At 40.7% G+C, this 24,270-nt stretch overlaps 2 long non-coding RNA genes across 2 annotated transcripts; both read left to right on the top strand.

The window, feature by feature from the left end:
• The first annotated feature begins 944 nt into the window (after positions 1 to 944).
• On the top strand, positions 945 to 5,164 carry LOC137199596 (uncharacterized). The gene is made up of 3 exons (XR_010931811.1): positions 945 to 2,049; positions 2,183 to 2,288; positions 4,526 to 5,164. It is a non-coding gene; the product is annotated as an uncharacterized lncRNA (long non-coding RNA).
• A 13,121-nt stretch (positions 5,165 to 18,285) lies between these two features.
• On the top strand, positions 18,286 to 19,310 carry LOC137199598 (uncharacterized). Its single transcript, XR_010931813.1, has 3 exons — positions 18,286 to 18,876; positions 18,964 to 19,034; positions 19,237 to 19,310. It is a non-coding gene; the product is annotated as an uncharacterized lncRNA (long non-coding RNA).
• Positions 19,311 to 24,270: the final 4,960 nt, after the last annotated feature.

Here is a 24,270-nt window from a genome sequence, read left to right on the forward strand (position 1 = left end):
TTGGTAAATGAAATTGTTTGGTTTAGTGTGTTTGAAAGAGAATCAGCATTTTATTTTTATACTGTCTTTTCTTTCTTTTTTTTTTTTTTTAAAAAAAGGAATAATCTAGTTTTAAATCAAAATAATTGGTCTGCTACAGCAGTTTTTCAAAAACAAGTGGCAGTGCGAGACTGTGGTTTGCCCCAGTGACTGTAGTCAGGAGCATGCACAGCTTCTCCTCACAACTGAGGACGATTCAGCAGCAGCAAGCCACATCTCTCTGTCTCATGTTTCTGTCCTGTCCTATTTCAGGTTAGTGATATGTCAAAAACTCAGAAATTGCTGTAATTCATCAGCTAATGCTAAGAGATAATTTCAGTTTAAGTATGAGAGAAAAACAGGTGGTGAAAGAGTTTGTTTGTCTTGATTTTATGAGGGTAGCAACCACTGACTGACTTTCTGTTGATTAATTTTAGTTAGTAACATTAGCGATGGGCTACACGTCTCCACTATTTTGGTTAATTTTTCACACTGGTTGACTCCATAAATGATTTGTCTCGTTTAAGGTCTATAATATTTTTAAACTGTGTTAAAAACTGTATTGGAAATGGTTTTTTGTGTATAAATTTGATGTTCAGATGTTCAGTTATTAGTACTGTTATGTCTTAATCAGGTGGATTGGTGTGGACAAAACAACTTGGAGCTTGATGCTCTGAAGACAGTGTAGATGGTTCTGGATATCAGAAAGAGCCCACCCCTCCCCGTCCCCATCGCCCTGTGTGACTCTTTAGTCAACACAGTGGACTCCTTCCGCTTCAGATGAAACATCATCACCCAGGACCTCAAGTGGGAGCAGAACATCAGCAGCCTCGCCAAGAAAGCTCAGCAAAGGATGTACTTCCTGCGGCAGCTGAAGAAATTCAGCTTGACAAAGGCAATGATGGAGCAACTCCCAAGGACAAGGTCAAACTCCAATGTATCATCCACTGTGCTGAGAAGGTGATCAGCTGCATCCTGCCATCCCTCCAGGACCTGTATGCCTCCAGGACCCTGATGCAAGCAGGAAAGATCATAGTTTATGTCTGGGCTCCCACCCCAGACATAAACTAAACTTTTTTAAAACACTCTCCTCTGACAAGAGGCTGAGGTCTTAATAGACCTCAGCTTCTTGACAAGAAGACCTCACATGACAAGAAAAAAAATTCCTGACTGCAGCTAGTCTCATCAGCAAGGCATGGGACCCCCACTGACATAGATTCTATCCCACCCCTGGACACTACACATTATATTAATATAAAAATGTCATAATTTCTTCATCTGTGAACCCATCACATACAACATGGTGTGTTACATTAACACATTTCTTTATATTATTACATTTGCACATGACTGTTTATAGTGTGAACATTTGCACAATCCCAGTCAATATCTTGTGCAATACCTTTTAAACTCAAACAGCTCTTTTCACTCACTTAGAATATTTTACTCACATTTACATTTTGTCATTTTGCAGAAGCTTTTATCCAAATAGACTTACAAGCGAGGCAAGACAATCAAGCGTTAGAGGTTGGTTCAAACTCTCAAGTAGCTGACTAGGTACAAGTGAGAGTACTAGACAGAAGTTTTTTTGTTTTTTTTTTCTAATTATTACCGTAAGAAACAACTGGGAGTAGACAAGTCCATAAGGAATACCATAAACAAAAAGAAAGTAGTGCAACAATCAACATTGAGAAGTTCACAGAAGAGCTGAGTTTTCAGGCGTTTCTTGAATGCACCATGGGAGTCAGCAGACTGTATGGACCTGGGTAGCTCATTCCACATTGCAGAACCACAAACAAGAAGAGTCTGGATCGTGACTTGGTACCAGGCAGTGATAGTATTACCAGACGTCATTCATTTGTGGCAGGAGTGGACGGGAGGGGACATAAGGCCTAATGTGTGACTCAATGTAGGAGGGTGCCATTGCATTGGTCACCTTGAAGGCAAGCATCAAAGCTTTGGACTTGATGCAAGCTGCCACCAGGAGCCAGTGGAGGGAGATGAATAACGGTGTGACATGAGCTTGTTTAGGTTGGTTGAACACAAGATGTGCCACTGCTTTCTGAATACTCTGCAGTGTTTTAAAAGTGCATTCTGGAAAGCAGCAGATAGGTCAAGCAGGATGAGAACTGATGACTTATTTTCCACTCTCACTGATCTCCAGAGCTGCATAGTCTAGAACTGCCAACAGAGCCGTCTCAGTAGAGTGACCACTCTTGAAGCCAGACTGGTTGGGATCAAGCAAGTTGTTCTGAAAATGAGAGACTTGGGTAAGTACAGCATGTTCAAGTGTTTTAGATAAAAAAAAAACTGGTCTCTAGTTTAAAGTTTGTTTAAACCATTTATGATCTTGGTAGTAGTTGCCTTACCTTGTGTTTTTGATTGTTACGCACCGCAACACCAAAGCAAATTTCTTTTATGTGCAAACCTACTTGGTAATAAACCTGTTTCTGATTTCTGGAGATAAGAATGGCAAGGTAAGAAGGGACTAAATGCTTTCTATCACCTATCACAGAGACTGGTCTTCTCCCACCAGAGATATAGAACTTCAATTCTTTTCACAACATTTAAGAGTGTCAGGGAAAGTTCTGTCATAGTTATATTAAAACTACTGCAAGTTGAAATAGTGACACCTAGTAGCTGTTATGGGTATGCTGATGTACAGTATGTCTAAATGGAAGTGGGAGCACATGCAGTCCACTTAGCAACTTACTAGACTTGCCAACTTTTAAGATCCCCTTAGCTACTTTTTTCCCAAAAAAGCAACAAATCTAGCGACTTTCTGGACACACCATATCTTGAAGAGCTCATAATACCGTATTATCCCACTAGAACACTGCGCTCCCAGTATGCAGGCTTACTGGTGGTCCCTACAGTCTTTAAAAGTAGAATGGGAGGCAGAGCCTTCAGCTATCAGGCTCCTCTTCTATGGAACCATCTACCAGATTCAGTCCGGGGTGCAGACACCCTCTCTATGTTTAAGAGTAGGCTTAAAACTTTCCTTTTTGATAAAGCTTATAGTTAGGGCCGACCAGGCTCGCCTTGGATCAGCCCTTAGTTATGCTGCTATAGGCCTAGACTACTGGGGGACTTCCCATGATGCACTGAGCTCCTCTCTCCTCCTCCTCCTCTCCATCTGTATGCATTCATGTAACATCAATGCATGTCACTAACTTTGCTTCTTCCCCGGAGTTTTTTGTGCTTTCTCATCTCACAGAAAAACCTGACTCCCGGGCCGAACCTTCGCGGTCCTTCACAGTCCTGATGGCATCCTTCCCTGGCTGTTGCTGCTTGTGCTTGTTGTTGTTTGTTGTTGTGATTGTTTTTCTTCTGTCCCCCCTCCCCCTTTCCCTCTCTCTTTCTCTCTCTCAACCCAACCGGTCAAAGCAGATGGCCGCCCACCAAGAGCCGGCGTCTGCTTGAGGTTTCTACCCGTTAAAGGGGAGTTTTTCCTTACCGCTGTCGCCAAGTGCTTGCTCATGGGGGAATTGTTGGGTCTCTGTAAATTAAAGAGTACGGTCTTGACCTGCTCTATGTGAAAAGTGCCTTGAGATGACTTCTGTTGTGATATGGCGCTATATAAATAAAGATTGATTGATTGATTGACCATAATTCCTCTCCTTGAAATGAGTTGCCTATATTTCTCAGTGAATGTGCGCTAATGTGGCTGTGGCTCTCTGGACTGACTGTGTTCAACGGGTGGGACAGAGCAGCAGCACCAATCATTGGCCAGACAGAGATGTGAATGAGCGGCGAATGTGCATACCCAAAGACCAATCACTTATTCGCATTGTTAGGCTACCTTCTCCTTTGTTTTTATTCTGAATGATTGACCTTAATCTTGACTATTTAAGTTAGTTTTTTTTTTACAGTTTACGATAGTGAGTTTACTCCAGTGTGTTTTTTCCAGTTTGACTCTTTACTTTTATTTTTTAAATGTATGATATATATGATATGCAAATTAGTACGTGATACCATCTACCAACATCCAGCAACTTTACGAGCAAGCTTTACCTACTTTCAACTGAAAATAGTTGGCAACACTGAGCACAGTCTGAGGAAGATCTTACAGATCAAAATGTTGCCTCAAAAAAAAAAAAAAGAAAAAGAAAAACAAGAATGAAATTGGGAGCTTAACAGTGTGCAGACCTTGCCCTTTTGTACCCAACACTGAGCACATGCCATGGAGAGCAGCTTTGTTCAGTATTTCACTTCATCTGTGTAAAGCGACATCTGCATACATCTTATACCTCTTGTCATTTTGTATTTATTCTTCATTTATAGTTTTGGTCAAGATGTCAAATTTGTTAGCTTTGTAAGAGAGATGTTTACCAGACCATATTTCCTTGTGTTTTTCAGCCTAGTTTGGTAAACCAGGCTATTTTGGATTGGTCTATGCTTGTTTGTGAAAGTTTATATTTAACACATATATTAAACCCTTGATTCCACTGGACACAAATGCATTGTATTCCGGCTGTGACACGGTTTTGTTTCGTCCTCCACACAGCTTCATACCCCACTTGGAGTGTTTCAGAAGTGGAGCATTTTGCTCCGGCAGTGCCAGAGAGAAGAGAGCCATCCCTCTACCTGGAGAGTGGGCAAGGGACCAGGGCAGTTATGGCAGCAGTGGTGCCATAAAATCTTTTTCATAAAATTTTCCTCTTCCAAGACGAACCTCCTGTCATCCATGGTGACAAATATCCTCTAACTGGTTGACTTCTGGCCTGGTGGCACTGGTTATAACGTAATGTTGATGTAGTGATGTGATATATGATCGGAAGTCTTCACAGGACTTGGTTTTATTTTGAAAATTGCATATTTTTAGCAGAGTGGAGCAGAGAGCCACTTCTAAGATGCTCTTGAAACATGCTGTGTCTGGTGGAATCACAAGCATTGACTAGAGTGGCCAGCTCTGGTGGCTGTGTTGCAGCCGGAACGTGACCAGGTGGAATCAAGCCGTTAAGCATATGAATCTCTGGACTGTATTTTTGTTTTCTTTATAGTGTCACCCTTTCTTCTTGTTAATAAACCTGTTGGATACTACATAAATGCCTCCAGAGTCCTGATGAAGGAAAGGTGTTTAGCTGCCTGTCAACATATACACACCATGTGTGTTGAGAACAACACCGCTTTTCTTTAATGTCAGATAAACTTGTTTGTTTGTGGAGCACTTTAAACAAACTCCACCTACATGCCATTAGCTAATTAGTTTCCTGTGCTACAGTCATTCTCAAATTGGTCTCAACCTCAGCCCCCAGTTGAATTCAAAAATAGTTTGGATTTTTAGCCTTGGGAGCTTCTCCTGGGAGCCACTCTGACAGGCCTGACCTCAACTGACCCTGCCTGTGATTACCATCCAGTAGGAGGAGGCCCTGGAAACCTGAGAGCACACTGGATTTTGAAAAAGATGGGTCTGATTGGTTTGGGAGGTGCTGAATTTTATGTGGATTGTTTTAACGGAGAATCACAGTATTGCAATAAGATAATATTTCTGCATTTGAAACTCATTTGTTTTGTTTGCATTTCAAACCCCCTTCATTTGTTAATGTAAAGCTATGTAACTTTGCAAAGAAGAAATAACATTATTTCTCTTAAAAATTGAAAGTGGAACTCTAAAGCTATAAAAGTGGCTAATTAATCTCACTACAACTAAGGGTCAAGGGCCAACACAGGTCAAGAAACAAAAGTGGTTAGATACTGGATTAGTTGTATCTAGGTGTACCTAATAAACTGGCAAATCAGTGTATGTTATACTATGTACTTATATGAATATATATAACATTTATTATATACTTATATACATTACATCATTATGTATATTGCACTTGTCATTCATACCTATATCATATATATATCATATCATTCATACATCATGGCTGCGGGAGTTGCACCACTGGAGTATTTGCACAATTCACTTCTGTAGTCTGAGATGTTGTAATGGCTATACAGTATGTACAGAGCTTTTTAATGTTGACTCTCTGGTTTCTTTAATTGCTTATTTTATTTAAATATTTATTTTTTATCCCCTCGGGGATCAATATTTTATCTCATCTCATCTTAAGTAAAGTAGGTCAATGTTGAGGCAGGAAGTGGGTCTGTAAACTGGAGACTGTCCTCCCAAGAAAAATGACACAATAGGTCGTAATGTGATAAAAACGATTTGTAGTTATGTTTGAGTGACATCTAGTGTCTAGTCTAGTCTATCCGGGGGGATTGTTTGCAACCTGTCTGATCATCTGATTGCTCGTGTTTCTTGAACCATCTGACCTAGACCTCAGCTATGAATTTAGTGATTATGTTGACCAAATTGGCAAAACTAAAACCCATGTTGTGATAATGTGGAAATATCCTTGATATTTATGATATACATGTACAGTACCAGTCAAATGTTTGGACACACCTTCTCATTCACTTGAATGAGAAAGTGTGTCTCATCATACTTTCCACCAAATTTTAATTAAATTAGAAATTAATTCCCTGAGTTGAATTTGAGCCGTGTGCTTTGTCCAGCCCTTTCTTTCCTGCATCAAATATCAACCCTGTGTTTAGCCGAGATTAAAGTAAGAGTGATACATTGTAACGCACTTTGCAAAGCACAATTAGAAAGATGTAATTTGCCAGCTGCACTAATCCATCATAGGGGTATGTACTGTCAGCCTGGGCTACATCAGGGGCTGCAGCATTTCGCCCAAATCTCTCCCACTCTGCTCATTGATTTGCGCTTATTACCCACTCCAGAGTCACTTTGGGGATATGTAAACAACTTAACAGCGGGCATGTTCCGGTGCTGTGTAGGATGACTGATTATACTTGACTGACTTTCATGCAGTGCACAGGGGCCACAGTCCGCCTGAACCCCTCCTCCCCTCCGGTGGACCCTGCAATCTCCCTCCTTCCCTCCTCAACATGAAGGAAGTGGGACTCACTAAAAGTGTGGTAGCCATTTTCCGCATTAACACTCTGACCCCCATGCTCATTGTTGGTTCTGATGTTAATCAGGTTTACAGGCCAAGGAGAGAAACAGGAGAAGGGGGGGGGGGGGGGGGGGGGGGGGATTTTTGGGTGTGGGGTCCAGGAGTGTTGACTCTGGTAGTTCATGGAGGTCTACACAGTCACTTAGCGAGAAGATTTCATCATGATTCACAGTTCTGTGGTTAGATGAAACAGTGAAGGGTGAAATATTGAGATGCTGGCTGATTCCCCTGAACTTTGTGTCGACTCCCTCATTGCTGCTCTGCCCGGCTCTGTTTATAGCTCCTCAAAGCTTGGTTGTTTTGGCACAATGGTTTACCAGCAATGAATTATAATCTCCTTCATTTTCTCTCTGGATCTCCACTTACTGTGTTCTAAACTTGGTCATATAATCAGTGCACTGTGTATCTGTCAGATTTTGACAGTTTCCACCTCCTGCAATAGAAATTGTAGCCATCAGGTTGATGTCACATTTCTACCTTCATACAAGACTGAGGATTACATGTCACACTGACCCGTCCTGAAAGAGTAAAGCTGGTCTGTGATGCTGTGTGACAGAGATGCACTCACTAGTCTTCCTATGATAGTACTGTTGTTAACACACACAGTGATTCTAAGAAATAGAAGTCAGCAAACTTGTTATCTCAGTCATGATAAAAAATAAAAAAAAAACTTCTTGTTCTGGAGCTGCATTGATATATTTTTGGACCACTTAGGGACAGAAGTCTGACCCTTTAAAATGGGTTGTGTAACAGTTGTGTATTACACATCCAGCAGACACAGAGCAACATTAGCATGCATTTGGAGTTGTATTTCTGTCAACTGACAGATTTAAGGCCAACATTCACTTAGACTTAAAACTTTAACATACTTCTACGTGCTGCACACAAGCAAACATGCATGGTTGTTTCTTTTACACTAGACACATTTGTTGCATCTTCTAAGAAACTTAATTGATCATCAGGGTTAATTGCCATTTCATCCCTGACATATCCATCCCTCTGATATCATTTTCAGTGTACACTGAGCCTATGGCAGAGGTTGCTATTTTTCATGGATGTAGTTATACATGATGTTCCTATTCGCTAATATGTCCTACTTGGCTCTTTTTAAAACTGGGCAAACAGCCACCAATGAGCACAGCACAAAACCTATTTGAATGACTGAAGAAGACAGAGATTTAGAGGTGAGCTAAAAAGGCTACAAAAAACCTTTGTAGAGCTGAGGGGAACTGTAGAGTTGGTGATAATTCTCTGTGGATTCATCACTACGAGTGACTCCTGTCACACATACATATGACCCACCCATCAATCAATCCATCAATCCATCCATACAAACCAAACCAAACCACCTCAGCTAGCTCCTTTTGATGTGAAGGAGCAGCAGCTCTACTCTGAGCTCCCACCAGATGTATGAGCTCCTCACCCTATCTCTAAAGCTGAACCCAGACACTCTCTGGAGGAAAATCATTTCAGCTGCTTGTATCTGCAATCTCATTCTTTCAGTCACTATCAAAAGCTCATGACCATAGGTGAGGGTTGGGATGTAGACTGAGTGATAAATTGAGAGCTTTGCCTTCTGGCTCAGCTCTTTCTTTGCCACAATGGTCCAATAGAATGCCTGCATTACTGCTGATGCTGCACCAATCCGCCTGTCAACCTCATGCTCCATCTTACCCTCACTTGTGAACAAGATTCGAAGATACTTGAATTCTTTCACTTAGGTCAGTAACTCACTTCCAACCCAGAGGGAGCAGTCCACCTTTTTCTGGCAGAGCACCATGGCCTCAGATTTGGAGGTGCTGACACAGATTTGGAGGTGCTGACACATGTAACACTAAAGAGGTGTGCCAGTCATGACAGCCCAACAATATCCAGAACCTTCAGCATCTCAGGGCAAATCTCATCCACACCTGGTGCCTTGCCACTGAGGAGCTTTTTGACTACCTCAATGACCTCTACCAGGGATATGAGTGAGGCTTCTCCCAAGTTGTCCAACTCTGCCTCTTCCATAGAGAGCATGTTGGTTGGGTTTAGGAGATCCTCAGAGTGTTCCTTCCACAGCCCAACAACATCCCCAGTCAAGGTCAACAGTTCTCCACCCCTGCTGAAAGCAGCCTGAGCTAAGCCCTGCTTTCCCTTCCTGACTTGCCTGATTATTTGCCAGAACTACTCCCACACTGGGTATTTGCTTCAGCAACCACCTGAGCCAGCCCCACAACTGAGGTCCTGAACATGGCCCACTTGGATTCTGTGTCACCAACCTCCCTGGGGATGCAGGAGAAATTGAAGACCTCATGGACAGGGGCTTCCGCCAGACATTCCCAGTCCACCTTCACTACTCATTTGGGTCTTCCAGGTCAGTCTGGCAGCATCCCCCATCACCTGATCCAACTCACCACCAGGTGGTGATTACTTGACAGCTCTGCTTCTCTCTTTACCAAGTATCCAAGTACGAGTGTCCAAGACATGCGGCCACTGAGCTGATGACACCTCTACAATGTTGATCATTGATCTTCGGCTTAAGGTGTTCTGGTACCAGGTACACTTATGAACAACCTTATGATAAAACATGATATTTATTATGACCAGTCCATGTTATTTCCCCCCACCGCCCACGTGAGCATTGAAGTCCCCCAGTAGAACTATGGATTTGCCTGGCCACGCCCCATCCAGGGCCCCACCCAGAGACCACCCTGAGACTCCAAGAAGGCGGGATACTCTGAACTGCTGTTTGGTGCATACAGACAGTTAGAGGCTTCCTCCCAGCAACATGTAGTCACAAGGAGGCAACCCTCTTGTTCTGTGGGAAGAACTCCAACATTGCAGGACTCATCAAGGGACTCCTGAGTATCCCCACATCTGTCTGGCCCCTCTCAACCTGGGCAACTCTGGAAAAGAAGAGAGTCCAGCCCTGCTCCAGGAGTTTGGTCCCAGAACCAGTGCTGTCCATAGAGGTGAGTGCATCTATATCTAGTCACTACCGCTCCACCTCCCGCTCTAAATTTGTCTCCTTCCCCATCAGGGAGGTGACATTCCACATCCCTAGAACCAGTTTGTGATGCCTGGGATCAGCATCCAGGTCCCCGCCCATTGCTGCCGCCTGTTTGGGCAATGTATCCGATCCAGTCTTTATCTCTGTAGGGGATGGGCCCACAGGGCGGTGACTCCATCATATTTCCTTGGGCTGTGCCTGACCAGTCTCCATCGGTCAAGGCCTGACTACCAGACGATCGCTGGCAAGCTCCCCTCCCAGGCCTGGCTCCAGGAGGGTGCTCCAGTCTCCCTCCTCCAAGTGAGGTTCCCACACTCCTGAAATGCAGCTTCATTGAGGTTGGTGAATAGTTCTTGGTGTGGACACTTACCTGTGACCAATTTGCCCTGTGTGACCCTACCAAGGGCTATTGCCCCTGACAACATAGCTTTCAGGGTCACAGGGACACTCAAACCCCTCTACCACAATAAAGTATGGTTCTCAGAGGAGTACGGCCCATTTAATACATATTTGTATGACCCATTTAATGCATATTCATTTGATTACAGCAGCTTTAAGGAGTGTATGGAGGCGGAAAGTGCTGTGGTTGTTATTTTTTTAGGCTTGTTACCTTGACATCACAACTTAATTATCTCTTTATATGAAGATAAACAAATGGTGGTTGTAAAAGTAATATCCAGTGTAAGTTTTAGGGATGTGCAGAGAGCCCAGTATTTGTATCTGTATTTGTTGAGGCAGCAAAATTATTTGTATTTGTATTTGAATAAAAGACTAAAACTTTACTCATCACCTCATTGCAGGCAGACCTCTGCCTATTTATACACCCATAACACAGAGACAGCACACCATCTAACATATAGTGAAGAACTTCAAAGGCAATTATTGCTTTGCACTTTTCATTTATTGCTTATTTTTTATAGCCTAACTTTGTGGGAAGGAGAAGTGGAACAACAGGTTATGGAGGGTCCCTTGTAAGCACTTTGCGTGTGTCAGTAGCTCAGCTTTATGTCTGGGGAACACCCCCAACTTCAGGAATGATGTTCAAATAAGGAAATGTGCGTCATGTAGCAGGTGGATGTGACTACACTCATTGAGACCTGCTGATAGACGTAACAGCGCAGCAGAGGAGAGAGCCTGAGATAGCGATGTAACCGACCTGCGTGCTGGTATTTGACATGGGTTTTTTTTTCTTCCCGAAAACAAATATTTTTTTAAAATAATTGTATGAAACAAATATTTGTAAAATTAAACGACTTTCTGTTTTTTGCCAAATATCGTATTTGTATTCAGGCACACCCCTGGTAGGCTTTCATTATTTTCTATCATTTTTGCTCTGATACCTTTTGGGGCCCCTCTTTGTCTTTGTGATAATGAGACAGATCACCAGAAAACAGAAAACAAAAATCTAGATACCATAATGAAACTATTGTTGTAAGTTACATATAAGTTATCTGGATTAAGAAATATGAATATTATCACCATTTATCTTAATTTTGAAATAAGATAAAGTTGTGATCTAAAGACTGGTCGAAAATAATTATTAGCAACTAACTCAGCCTAATGGTTTCTGTCACAGGTTTCATTTCTGTAGTTTCCATTACCTGAACCCATATCCAAATTTTACTTCAAATTTGGTTTTTAAATATTCCTGCAAACTTTGAAACCACTTTAGGTCTTTCAATGACTGATTATTTGCTTCATTCTCCATGCATCATATATATCTGAGGGATATTAACATTCACAGGTGACCGAAGAAGGTTTGAGTTTGAGCTCTGACTCTCTCAATCAGCCACTTTTCACAATGAGCACAATAATCACAGAAGACTTCTCTTTAAATGTATAACAGTGTTTGTTAAACAATAGCAAAGTTAACAAAGTTAGCCAATGCTTTGATCAATAAATCACTATCCTAAAATCTAATTCTACCTAAGCAATAACAACAGCTATACACAGTGAAAACACATGCAAGCGGGAGTGTGCATGTGTGTGTATGGGAGTGTAGATGGGTAGGTGTGTCTCTCTGTGGGCAAGATGGTGGATGTGATCTCAGAAGATGACGTCCCCCGCAACATTCAAAATGGTGGATGTGATCGTGTGAGATGAAGTCACGTGAGAATCAAAATGCGGACGTAACAACATGAGGAAGTCACATTTTGTGAGAACCAAATGGTGGATGTGACTGCAGTGTTATAGTTAAACAATAGCAAGATGGCACCGACTGGTGGTCTGTAACTCACATTGTCTGACTTTCGATCGACAAATAACTTACTTTCTCACTCATGGTGGCACAAACACACTAGTCTCTAGTGGGACAAACACAAAACAGTCTAGCGTGGTGAACACAACTAAACAGGCAGCAAACTTTAACTACTCCTCAGAGTATAGCAGAACAAAGGGACTCATTTCACAACAAACAACACTGAAGCTGAAAATAACACTTTCATAACCTATCTCTGCCCAGACTTAAGCCTCTTGCTTGTGTCACTTAAGGAAGCGAGTAGAGTATGTTTCAGTCCATCTTTGGGTCAGCTTGGTTCTTTGGCTCTGACGCTGATGGAGCCATCCTTGTGCTCTGTCGGTGGGTTTTACAGCAAGCTGATCCTTGGCAGCATGGCAGAGAAAACAGTGAAGTCAGCTTAGCTGAGGAGGAACAGGGCATAGAAGTTATCCATGTCTTTGTGCAGAAATCCTTTTCTCCCTTCTGCAGGCAGTGAGAGCACTACATTGCAGCAGCAGCAGTCTCTCTTGGACCTGGTGATTGTGTTTGGGTGAACATGGGTGAAACCTGTCTCATCCAGCGGATGAGGGGAATTACACATGCATGGGGTTACCTCTTTCAGAAAACTGGCACATGGAGAAAGTAAAGCTTCATCCAGCACATTTACAATGGAAATGCAAAGGATGTCTGTGTGTAGCTGGTGGCTTCAGTGACATCATGGCTGTGTTGCCTTGACTCCCAATGGTGTTAGTGCATCTCTGCCAATGAGAGATTTTGGTTTGGAGTTTGGGGCTTCCCACAGATTTCACACCAAGGTGCAAACTGAGAAAAGCATGATGGGAGATGGAGTCTGTGAGAGGTTGTTAAGGAGAGGTGTTAAAGGACAAAGGAAGCCTCGTGGTCAGGCTTAAGAGTTTACATGTAGGCCTGCCTTTGTCTGACTCCATGGTTGAGGCCCAGCAGAGTTTATAAAAAGTGAGGGAAAACAAAGCATCACCAGCTTTGTTAACAATACATTTTTTACAAGTTGTTTTAACAACTTGTTTATTGAATTATACCTTGTTCACTTAATTAGATTTTTACAATTGCTGATTTTTGTTTGGAGCAACGCCTCTGATTTCCCTTTACTAATATATTATAGGAACAGTAAATATTGTAATCAATTCACATAGTATAAAACTCATTAATAGATTAAATAAAACAATAGGGAGAAGAACTTAACACTGAGCTTCCTTATGATGTTTGGCAGGAAACGTTATTACTTCATTATGTTCAATTTGTTTAAGAGACTTATGTGATTTAAGATGATTTCAGATGTGATTGCAAGTAAATGACAGCTACCCATTCACATTGTTCTGGTCTAAGTTTACCTATCAATAAAAATGATCTTGAAACACAGCTTTGTTTTTACAGCAGTGTTAATTGCATTGAAATAACAAGAATATTATGGCATCAAGACTTTCTTCAATAGATACTGTAAATATAAATTCTCCAACATCTGTGGCAGCCAGTGGATTAAAGAATTTACAAACACTTGAGAAAATCAGACATGAAACAAGGTGTGATTCATAGCAGTTTCATACAATGCAAGATTCTGATGTTGGAAAATATATTTTTATAAAATATGTTTATATAAAATATATTTTATGACAGCAAACAATTAAAAAACATCCTTGAATTTAAATGAGAAATAGAAAGAATTTGGTCAATAGTGGATTAAAAGCAGTCCTCAGAATTTGCTGAGGTTGTCCAGACAAATGACAACTGAAAAATCTCCCAGTGAGGGCTAAAATATTTTTGGTAATGTGTTTATATCATTTCTTGTGGCTTCAGTAGCTGCACAAATACATTACAATACGTAAAATTAAATCTAAATGGAGTTCAGTTAAACTGATGTATTTCTCTCTAAAGAGTCATTTCATGGTTCATCACTGCAATACATGCAAAAACATGGTGCACCAACGGCGCTGGGGTTAAAGGTCTCATTCTCATTGGAGACATCCATACTAAAAATATGTGCACTCATAATACTGAGACATGCTCTGGATAAAAGGGACCAAAATTACTTATCAACGTGTAGCCTATCAGAGAACTCACTCATTCACTTCATCTCACTGCTCTGTGTTGCTCTCTTGGCTGGAGAACAAGGCTTTTTGGCCTGAAAAGTGTTGCAATGCAGGCCCCTCACTCATTGCACTGTCCTTCATGACTGAGCAGTAAAATACCAGGCGGTCGTGGGGAACTGGGAGTGTGTTGAAATTCCGCGGGAGGGGGGTTCAGCACACGGCCAAGATATCAATGAGTCATCGCTATTGATTAACAACCCTATCAACCCCGGCAGATATATGATGATCATTTTACGCTGTGAGCCAATAAAAACCTTACTAACTGTATCTTTAAAAGAATAAGTGGCAATTCAATAGTATCATAACAACAAACCCAACCACAGCTGTGGGAAAATAATACAGCCAATAGCCATTATAAAGGCAAAGGAGTGACAATTAGTTAATTTAGCAGAATGTGCACATTGTATGTGTTTACTGTTAAAATAATACCTACACATATTGTATGCTTTGTCACCATGACATCATGCTACACCTGTAATTTCACTGTTTCCCTCCAGTCCAAGTTCAACAGCTCATGTTTTTGCAGCTTGTCTTAATTTGATAGATGATGTACCAGTGGAGCAGACTGGTTCACTTTACATGGAGGTAAACACTGTTTCTCTCCACTATCACAGGAGGAAACAGATTGTGAGCATGACTAAATGGGAAGGTAATAAGAACAGGACAGGCAGGCAATCCCTCATTTACTGTGATGCACAATAAGGAGATGAAATGTGAAAACATCTGAACTTGATCTTTGTGCTGCCACTAACATAATACGCTCCCTGCTTCAGCATTGGTAAAGGTCTGCCACACAATCCAAAGGACAGCAGGACAACAAGAACCAGAAATATTGTGAAGGCAATCAGTGATTAAATACTTCATATACCAGAATTCTTCAGTGGTGGAAAGTAACTAAGGACATTTACTCAAGTACTTCTTCTACTCAAGAACTTAAGTAAGTAAGTATACCTTTGAGGTACTTGTACTTTACTTGAGTATTTCCTTTTTGTGCTACTTTATACTTCTACTCCTCTACATTTCAGAGGGAAATATTGTACTTACTACTCTACTACATTTATTCAACAGCTTTAATTACTTTTCAGATGAAGATTTGTCACAATGGATAATATAATAAGCTTTTGAAATACAAACACTGTTAAAGATGAAAGCAGTGGTTTCCAACCTCTTTGACTTTTGATGTCTTACAAAAAGCAGTGTGTAGTCATATTTCAGATGTCTATGAGTTGTTAACAGCTCCACCAAATAGTGATTTTTTCCCTCTAAACTTCTCACATGGTTTCATTCCAATAAATACTCAAATGATACAATATTTCACCAAAAATCAAAGGTTAGGGAAAAAGTCCAAAAAACGAAAACAGATTTGTGTATCAAAACTTGTTAAAAACTGTTTTCTCTTATTTCCTCTCCCATTAATCATCTCACGACCCCTCAGATTTATCTGGTGACCCTTTGGAGGGGCCCGACCTCTTGGTTGGGAACCACTGAACTAAACTAGCTTACTGTATATAAAGTAGTTCAAACTAGCTCCACCTCCAGCAGCTACAACAGTAACATGATGCTTACAGACTGATGCTTCAGTATTAATAATCTAATGATGTCATATATAATCATATATCAGTCAGAGGGACCAAACCACTACTTTTACTGCAATATCTTAACTACATCAAGCTTCTAATACTTATGTACTTTTACTTAAGTAGGATTTTTCATGCAAGACTTTTACTTTGATAGAGTATTTTTACATTGCTGTATTGCAGTTAAGGATTATTACTGACACTTCAGGTGCTCTCACTTTCAGTTTCACTCATAATGTGGTTATATAATGTAAGTGTCATCCTTTTTCAACCTGTGTGTTTCAACCTGTTCATGTTTCCTGACCCTTCTGACTTTTTTTTTTTTCTGATGTCACATTTATTGAATGGGACAGTGTGCAGTTTGAAACATTAAAGATGCATTGCAGCAGAGTTAGCTTGAAGCTAATTTGCATCTGTAGTCCCCCACAATCAAAATCAGTACAGCACAACAACAAACAGTACAAAGAAAAAAAACAAAAAACAAACAAAAAAACAAAAACAAAACAAAACAAACAAAAAAAACTCCACACAGAACACACCATACAAAATACAAAGCTACACACAACAGCACATCACAGACACGCACAATATCATTTAGAAATTAATAATGAAAACTAGACTCAGTGGTGACACAGCTGATTGGTGTTTAGTAGATTTTTTTAATTTGGCCTTCAGTGTATTGATAGAACTACAGTTCTTCATATCATCAGGTAGGGCATTCCACTGAGTTGTGGCTTTCACAGAGAAAGCTGACTGTCCAAATGCAGTGCAACGAAATGGTATGGTACAATCTTGTATAGAGGATATTCTGGAGGATCTAATAGAACTTACTGAGCGAGTGTACACAAAGTCACATAATGGAGGAGGGGCCAAACCATTTAAAATTTTATAAACTAGGCACAAATTTGAGAATAATCTAAAATTGTCAAAGCTAAGTAAGTTGTATTTCTCTAGTACCCTACAGTGATGGAAATGCATTGGCTTTTTTTTTTAGTTTTTAGAGTTTGTTTGTATAAGGACTCAAGAGGTCTTATGGCTGTTTCTCCAGCCTGCCCCCAGCATGTGATGCAATGAGACATATGGGAAAGAATCATAGCATGCATAAATATCTTGGCTGCGTCCAAAAAGAGACAGTTTCTAATGTCTAAAATTTGCTAATTTGTACTTTAAGAAACATGTTAAAAAACAGTTAAAACCAAAAATTTGGATCCAGTGTCATACCAAGATATTTAAAATCAGTAACTATGTCAATTTTTTCACCTTTGATGAGAATATCAGCGTTAGGAGGTTGTACCATAGTCTTAGAGAAAAACATACTCTTTGTCTTGTTTACATTTAGACTCAGACATGATTGATCAAGCCAATGTGTGATCCTTTCCAATGCAATTGTTAGCTTAGCAGCAGCTAACTCAGCTGTTTTTGCATGTGTGTACACAACGGTGTCATCTGCATACATTTGTAATTCTGCATCATGACACTGTTGAGGGAGATCATTAATATATAGGCTAAATAATACGGGACCTAACATTGACTCGTGTGGATCACCCATTGTGCACTTCTTGTTACTGGACAGTGTGTCACCAACTTTAACACATTGTCTCCTATTAGATAAATATGAAGACATCCATTCCAGTGCTCAAGATGAGAAGTTAAATTTAGAGAGTTTCGATATTAAAAGATCATGATTGACTGTGTCGAATGCTTTACGCAGATCTGAAAATACAGCACCGACTACTCCTCCTTTATCAAGTCTTGATTTAATTTGCTCTATTAAGTGCAAGGTAGCAGTTTCAGTGGAATGATTTGCTTTAAAGTCAAATTGCATACAATGTAGACCAAAATTGCTTGTATTAAGAAATGTTGTCAGTTGTTTAATGACAACTTTCTCAGCAACCTTTGAGAGTACTGGCAGTATACTTATTGGTCTGTAGTTACTGGCTTCAAGGCTGTCTCCAGATTTAAAAATAGGCATGACGATGGCACATTTCCAGTCATCACGACAGGAGCTGTGTTTAAAAGACAAGTTAATTAAATGAGCAATGGGGGGAGTTAAAATATCTTTGTGTGATTTGACAAACATAGTGTCAAATTGGAAAGCATCTCTACTTTTTGAGCTTTTTAGGGAACTGATGATTTTCTCTACCAGCTCGAAAACCTGACCTATAGCATCTATAGGAACAATATCCACTTTCCTTTTTGTAAATTTTTTTCCTAACTCATATACAGACTCAAGAAAAAATTATTAAAGACAGAAGCAACAGTAAGATGATCTTCAGTTAACTTTCCCTGTACTTTGAGTTTAAAATCTCCTAAAAATTTTGGGTCCCTCCTTGTGAGATGATCAATGTTTTTCCAGATCAATTTACTGTTGCCTTTTGTCTCATTCAAAATATTGAGATAAAAACGAGATTTAGCTTCTCTTAGCTCTTGGATAACTTTGTTCCTTAAACCTTTATAAATCAGATAGGGGATATTGGGATAACATTATTTTTTATTTTTATATTTTTTTAACGTGTTACTCGCATTATAAACCACACGTTCACATTTGATGTTGTCTCTCACATAAAGAAGCACCCCTCCTCTTCAATCAGGGGTCCGTTTCACAAAGCAGGTTCAACAAACTCTGAGTCTAATCCTGAACTCTGAGTTGATCTACTCTGAGATAGGAAACTCTGAGTTTCCGGTTCCAGAACAGCTGATTTGAGTCAGTTTATTCAACTCGGAGTAGTTTCACCTGGAGTTAAGCGCGTGCACCACAACTATAAAAAGCCAGAATCAATGGAGCCCCGATTCAACGAGTCACCATGGCAACGGGGAAGAGGAGGGCGGCGTTTTTCACCCCACTAGAACTAGAAATCTTAATGCGATAATATGGCGAGTTTGAACATGTTTTCAAAAAGAAGTGCAACACCGCTGCAGCTGCAAAAGAGAGGGAGACGGCGTGGGAGAACATCGCTGCTCGGGTCAATGCGTAAGTTTAAATGTAGTCCTTTGCAATCACAATAATATTACAGAGGAAAACTGCTTGATTGGTCGCCTATTCATTTATTTCATTTAGGTCCAATCCCGCGAGGGAGAAGCGCACTTGGCAGCAGTTTAGGATGAAATATAAAAACATTGTTCAAACAGGTGAGACCTCGGCATAATCTCATGGGGGTACCTCACTTTGATCATGTTTTACATTGTAAAGTAAATATTAAGTGGCTGTTTGACTGAGCAGCTGTTTTATCCCCAACATAATGCTGGTTTCACACATATAAATGTCTTCTCATCTACATCATGTTCTTTTAAATAATTAAGCCTATTTAAACTAACACAGACTTCTACTCAGCCAACAGAAAGAAGGCAGATGCCCGTAAAATGGGTGGTGGTCCAGCACCGCCACCTCTAACGGAGGCAGAGGAGCTGGCCCTAAGCCAGAATTTAGGAAGGCCAGTGGCTGGCTCCGACATTGTATAAAAAACTTCCATTTGCAAAGAAACGCAGCACAACACACAATATCTGCTGGGATGTGAGAGCATGACTACGATTGGTAATGTTGCAAATGTAAGGACGGATTAGGTTGTGTATGTAGATGATGGACTGTGACGTGAAACGGTACCGCTCAAAAAGATAATTGTCTGGAAATGCAAGAACATCTATGCGCGGTCTGATAACCATCTCTCGACGAATATTTAATTCTCTGCACAGTAATGCTGCACCTTCATCCACGGGATCGTTATCAAAAGGACATGCCATGTTGGTGAAAAATGTTACTGTGCCTAATGGACTTCTAATATACTGACTCTGATTTTTTTTTTTTTTTTCTTTTTAATGATTTTTTTAAATGACAGACGGCAGAACTAGGCTACGCCAAAACTCGCCTGCTGACTGAATGAATGAGGAAATCAAATGGAGTGTGTGGCTCTGAAAGAGGGCGGAGACTGAGAGAAACTCGAGGTTCATTGAGAAAAACCTGGTCCCGACCAGGTTAGGTTCATAGAGTCTGTTGCTACGGTAACTGACCGAGAGCTTAAGTTACCCCTCTCTCTGAAACAGGCTAGAGTTATCCCTCTTTCTCTGGTTTGAGTTACCTCCCTTTTTGAAACAGAAAACTCAGAGTTTCCCTCATTTCAGGGTTAACAGACCCTGAGTTTTCACTAAACCTGCTTTGTGAAACGGACCCCAGGTCTCTCTCTTCTGAAACATTGGTATCTGGGCACCGTGAACACACTTGCAGGAGTTGTTTGTTTCAACCATATTTCAGTCAGACAGAGAAAGTCCAGATTTGAGTCAGACACAAGATGAGTTAGCTGATTGCTCTTTGCAGTAATGTTTCTGATGTTAAAATGTCCACCGTATAGCCCCCTCAGTTTCAGCTTTGGGTCCCATAAGACTTTTGCATGATTGACAGTTTGGAAGGTTTTGAATAACCTCTGCCTCTTCACTGCAGGGTTTTGACACACAGTGGTGTCAGCAGCAGGTTTTGTGAGGGAGACACTGGACCTATCAAGGTTTCCACAGCCCAGTAGTGAAAAGTTATTCATGGAGCCATCATGCCTGGTGTTAACAAAGTTTAGACTGTTAAAGGAAAAGCCCGGCTCAGAAAGTTGCTGCTCATTTGTCACTAGCACCAGAGGAGTCCCAGACACACTTGGGCACAAATTAGCATCGAAGTTCTGCAGCACTCCAGGGGTCACTGGTCCAGGATTTAGCTGAACATCTCTGGAGAGCAGGATCAGCACGAAGATGAGACCTGCTATTCTCCAAAATGGGGTGGCAGATGACCGGTCCACTGGATCGGTGATTCACTCTGGTACCTGGGCTTGTCCGTGCCACAGGACAGAGGAATAGATTGCAAAATATCCCAGTAAATTATGATGAAAACTCACCGAAGGGGCGTCAACTGGCCATGAGCCAGCATTTGTCCCAAGCTCAATCACTTGGTGTCCCAGTTGTTTTCCATAAGTGTTGATTGCTCTTGTCAGACAGACACGTGCAGGCAATACAGCAATGAGTACCAACAGTAGTCTAAAAAGCACTCCATGAAACACAGCTCAGGTGTTTTTGCTGATGAAACACTGCTTTGAACTTGACGCAGGTTTTGACAGGCAGTCCTATGTAGCAAGCCCATCCAGGATCCCAGTGGCCAGAGGGTAGAAGCTCCGCTTTAGCCCCTCAGCACTGGCCCGGTGCACCCGGAATCTCCCCTCGACCTCAGCGGGGAGAAAAGGCCATCATCCGGGCAGTTAGGAACCCCAGGAGATCCGTGTGGCCAGGACCATTTCCTTCGATGTTGAGATGGATGTACAGATGATCTTACTTGATGTATAATCTGATGTTTATATTTGAAAACCTGGACTGACCTGGTAGCAGAGTGATTGACTCCCTGTCATATGCCATAGCTTCTTGAGTCCAGGGTGCACAGAGAGGCTCCAGCATGCATGGATTACATTACCAGCAAGGATCCTTTAAGTTTTCTTCTTGTTTTTTAAAAAAACAAACAAAAAAACAAACAAAAAACAAAACTCTTCTGTTAGCTCTTTGTTAGCATTGTTCCTACATCTCAGCAATTAACTAAAAAATAAGAACCAGGTAGTAATAAGGCAAATGATATGCTCAATCAATCAATCAATTTTTATTTATATAGTGCCAAATCACAACAAAAGTCATCTCAGGGCACTTTTCACATAGAGCAGGTCTAGACCGTACTCTTTAATTTACAGAGACCCAACAATTCCCCCATGAGCAAGCACTTGGCCACAGTGGTCAGGAAAAACTCCCCTTCAATAATAATAATAATAATAATAATAATAATAATTATAATAATAATAATAATAATAATAATGATGATAATAATAATAATAATAATAATAATAATAATAATAATAATAATAATAATAACGTTTATTTAGTATAGCACCTTTCAAAGAAATGAAATTCACAAAGTGCTTCACAGGAATAAGAGTTAAAAATAAGACCATAAGAACATACATAGATTAAAAACATATGCCACAAGTTAAAATTAACCTTAAAAAACAAAAAAACAAACAAACAAAAAAACACCACAGGCAGCAAGGTACCTCAAGTAGAAACACATGAACAAATGATCATTACACATCACACACTCCAATTACACAACTCAAAATGACACAAAAGCCAATTTAAAAAGATGGGTCTTCATTTTTTTAAAAAGCTTCTATAGAAACTGCTAACTGTATATGTACAGGAAGAGAGTTCCATAGTGTTGGGGCCACAAATGCAAAGGCACAATCACCTTTAGTTTTCAGCCGTGAGCGAGGGATAGCCAGTAGGTCCTGGTTGGATGTAAGTGACCTACTAGCGATGTAGGGATGGATAAAATCCATGATGTACTCAGGTGCCTGTCCATGCAGAGCCCTATATGTAATAGCAAGAACTGTAAAATGAATCCTAAAATGGATGGGAAGCCAGTGCAAAAAACTTAAAATAGGAGTGATGTGAGTCATCCTGCTGGACCTGGTTAACAGCCTTGCAGCAACATTTTGGACCATTTGTAGCCAGTTCAGAGATGCTTTGCTGAGACAAGTGAAAATGGAATTACAATAGTCTAAACAGGGTGATATAAATGCATGAATGATCATTTCTAGTTCCGGTTGTGATACGATGGACTTGAGTTTAGCGATATTTCGTAGATGGAAAAAACATGTATGGGTCAGTGATTATATATGCTGATCAAAATGCATAGCCTGGTCAAATATGACACCAAGATTTCTTAAGTTTGACCTAACAGCTGACGAAAGGGACCCAATACTCTTAGCTACCTGGGGAGCTTTTATGTCAGAAGCAATAATGAAAACCATTGTCTTGTCAGTATTAAGCTGCAAGTAGTTGTTTGACATCCAGTCCTTAATAGCAGTCAGACAGTTGTGCAGCACAGACAGTTTATCGGGGTTATCAGGCTTAAAAGATACATAGAGCTGAATATCGTCAGTGTAACAATGACAGGAAACATCACTAAATTTGCTGATAACCTGACCTAGGGGGAGCATATATAAAGCAAAGAGAATAGGACCCAAAACAGAACCTTGCGGCACACCACAGGAAAGAGAAGCAGTTTCGGATGTGTAAGGACCAGAGACACAGAAAAACTCCTATCTGTGAAGTAGGAGGAGAACCAATCCAGGCCGCTCCCTGAGACATCCACACATTGCCTGAGCCTTTCAGTCATTATTTTGTGATCCACAGTGTCAAAAGCTGTGCTAAGATCCAGCAGCACTAAAATGGAGCACTCACTCACATCTGAAGACATCAATATGTCATTGGAAACTCTGAGAAGAGCAGTTTCAGTGGAATGCTTCTGACGGAAACCTGATTGGAATTTATCAAAAATGTTGTGTGCAGTCAAGACAGCAGTGAACTGTTGGCAACAACCTTCTCTAAAATTTTTGAAATAAAAGGCAGCTTGGATATAGGCCTGTAGCTATTGGGACTGTATGGATCAAGGTTCATTTTTTTCAGGAGGGGCTGAACAACTGCATGTTTGAAGTAAGCAGGGACACAACCAGATTGCAGGGAGCTGTTAATAATAGAAACCAGGCATGGCCCAATACACTCAAGTGCATTTCTGAGCATGGAAGTGGGTAAAATGTCAACAGGGGAGGAAGAGGATCTCATACTACTCACCAGATCTGTGAGTTCTTGCATGGAAATAAGAGAAAAACTGTCCAAAATTGATGGTCGAAAAGCATGAGTGGAGAGGGGAAGAAATGAGGGGATAATGCTAGCTCTGACACCTCTAATTTTACCAACAAAGAAGGAAAGAAAATTGCTGCAGTCCTTATTTGACCAGACAGGCACATCCGGAGGTGCCGGAGTGACGATGTTAATAGTGTCAAACAGGACTCAAACAGGTTGTGCTTACTGGTGGAGATGAGGTTGGAAAAATAAGAAGCCCTCGCATCTTTAATCAAGTTGTTTAGCTCGGTTAAAAGGTCTTTGAAATGAAGACGGTAAACATTGAGTTTATTGGATTTCCGGACATCTACACCGGAAACAATGAATGGTGTCATTTATCCAGGAGATGACTTTATGGATGGAACAGGTCTCAATTAATAAGGAGCCACTTTGTCCAGAATCGTGGAGCAATGAGAGTTAAAAGATTGGACTAGACAGTATGTGTCTGCTTGAGGAAACAATACTGCACTTGGGTTAAAAGCTGCAGAAAACTTTCCAGCTGTGAGGTGATCTAAGATGCGAGAGTGTTTCAAACTTTTACTGGGCAGAGAATCTAGGTTAAAAGACAGGTTGAATAAAACACAACTATGGTCGGTAACAGGCAGCACCTCAGAACAGAGTCAATAGATCAACCACGTGTAAAAACAAGGTCCAGGTTCTTAGTGGGGCA

This window comes from Thunnus thynnus, chromosome 16, assembly GCF_963924715.1.
Source record: "Thunnus thynnus chromosome 16, fThuThy2.1, whole genome shotgun sequence".
Lineage (NCBI taxonomy): Eukaryota > Metazoa > Chordata > Actinopteri > Scombriformes > Scombridae > Thunnus > Thunnus thynnus.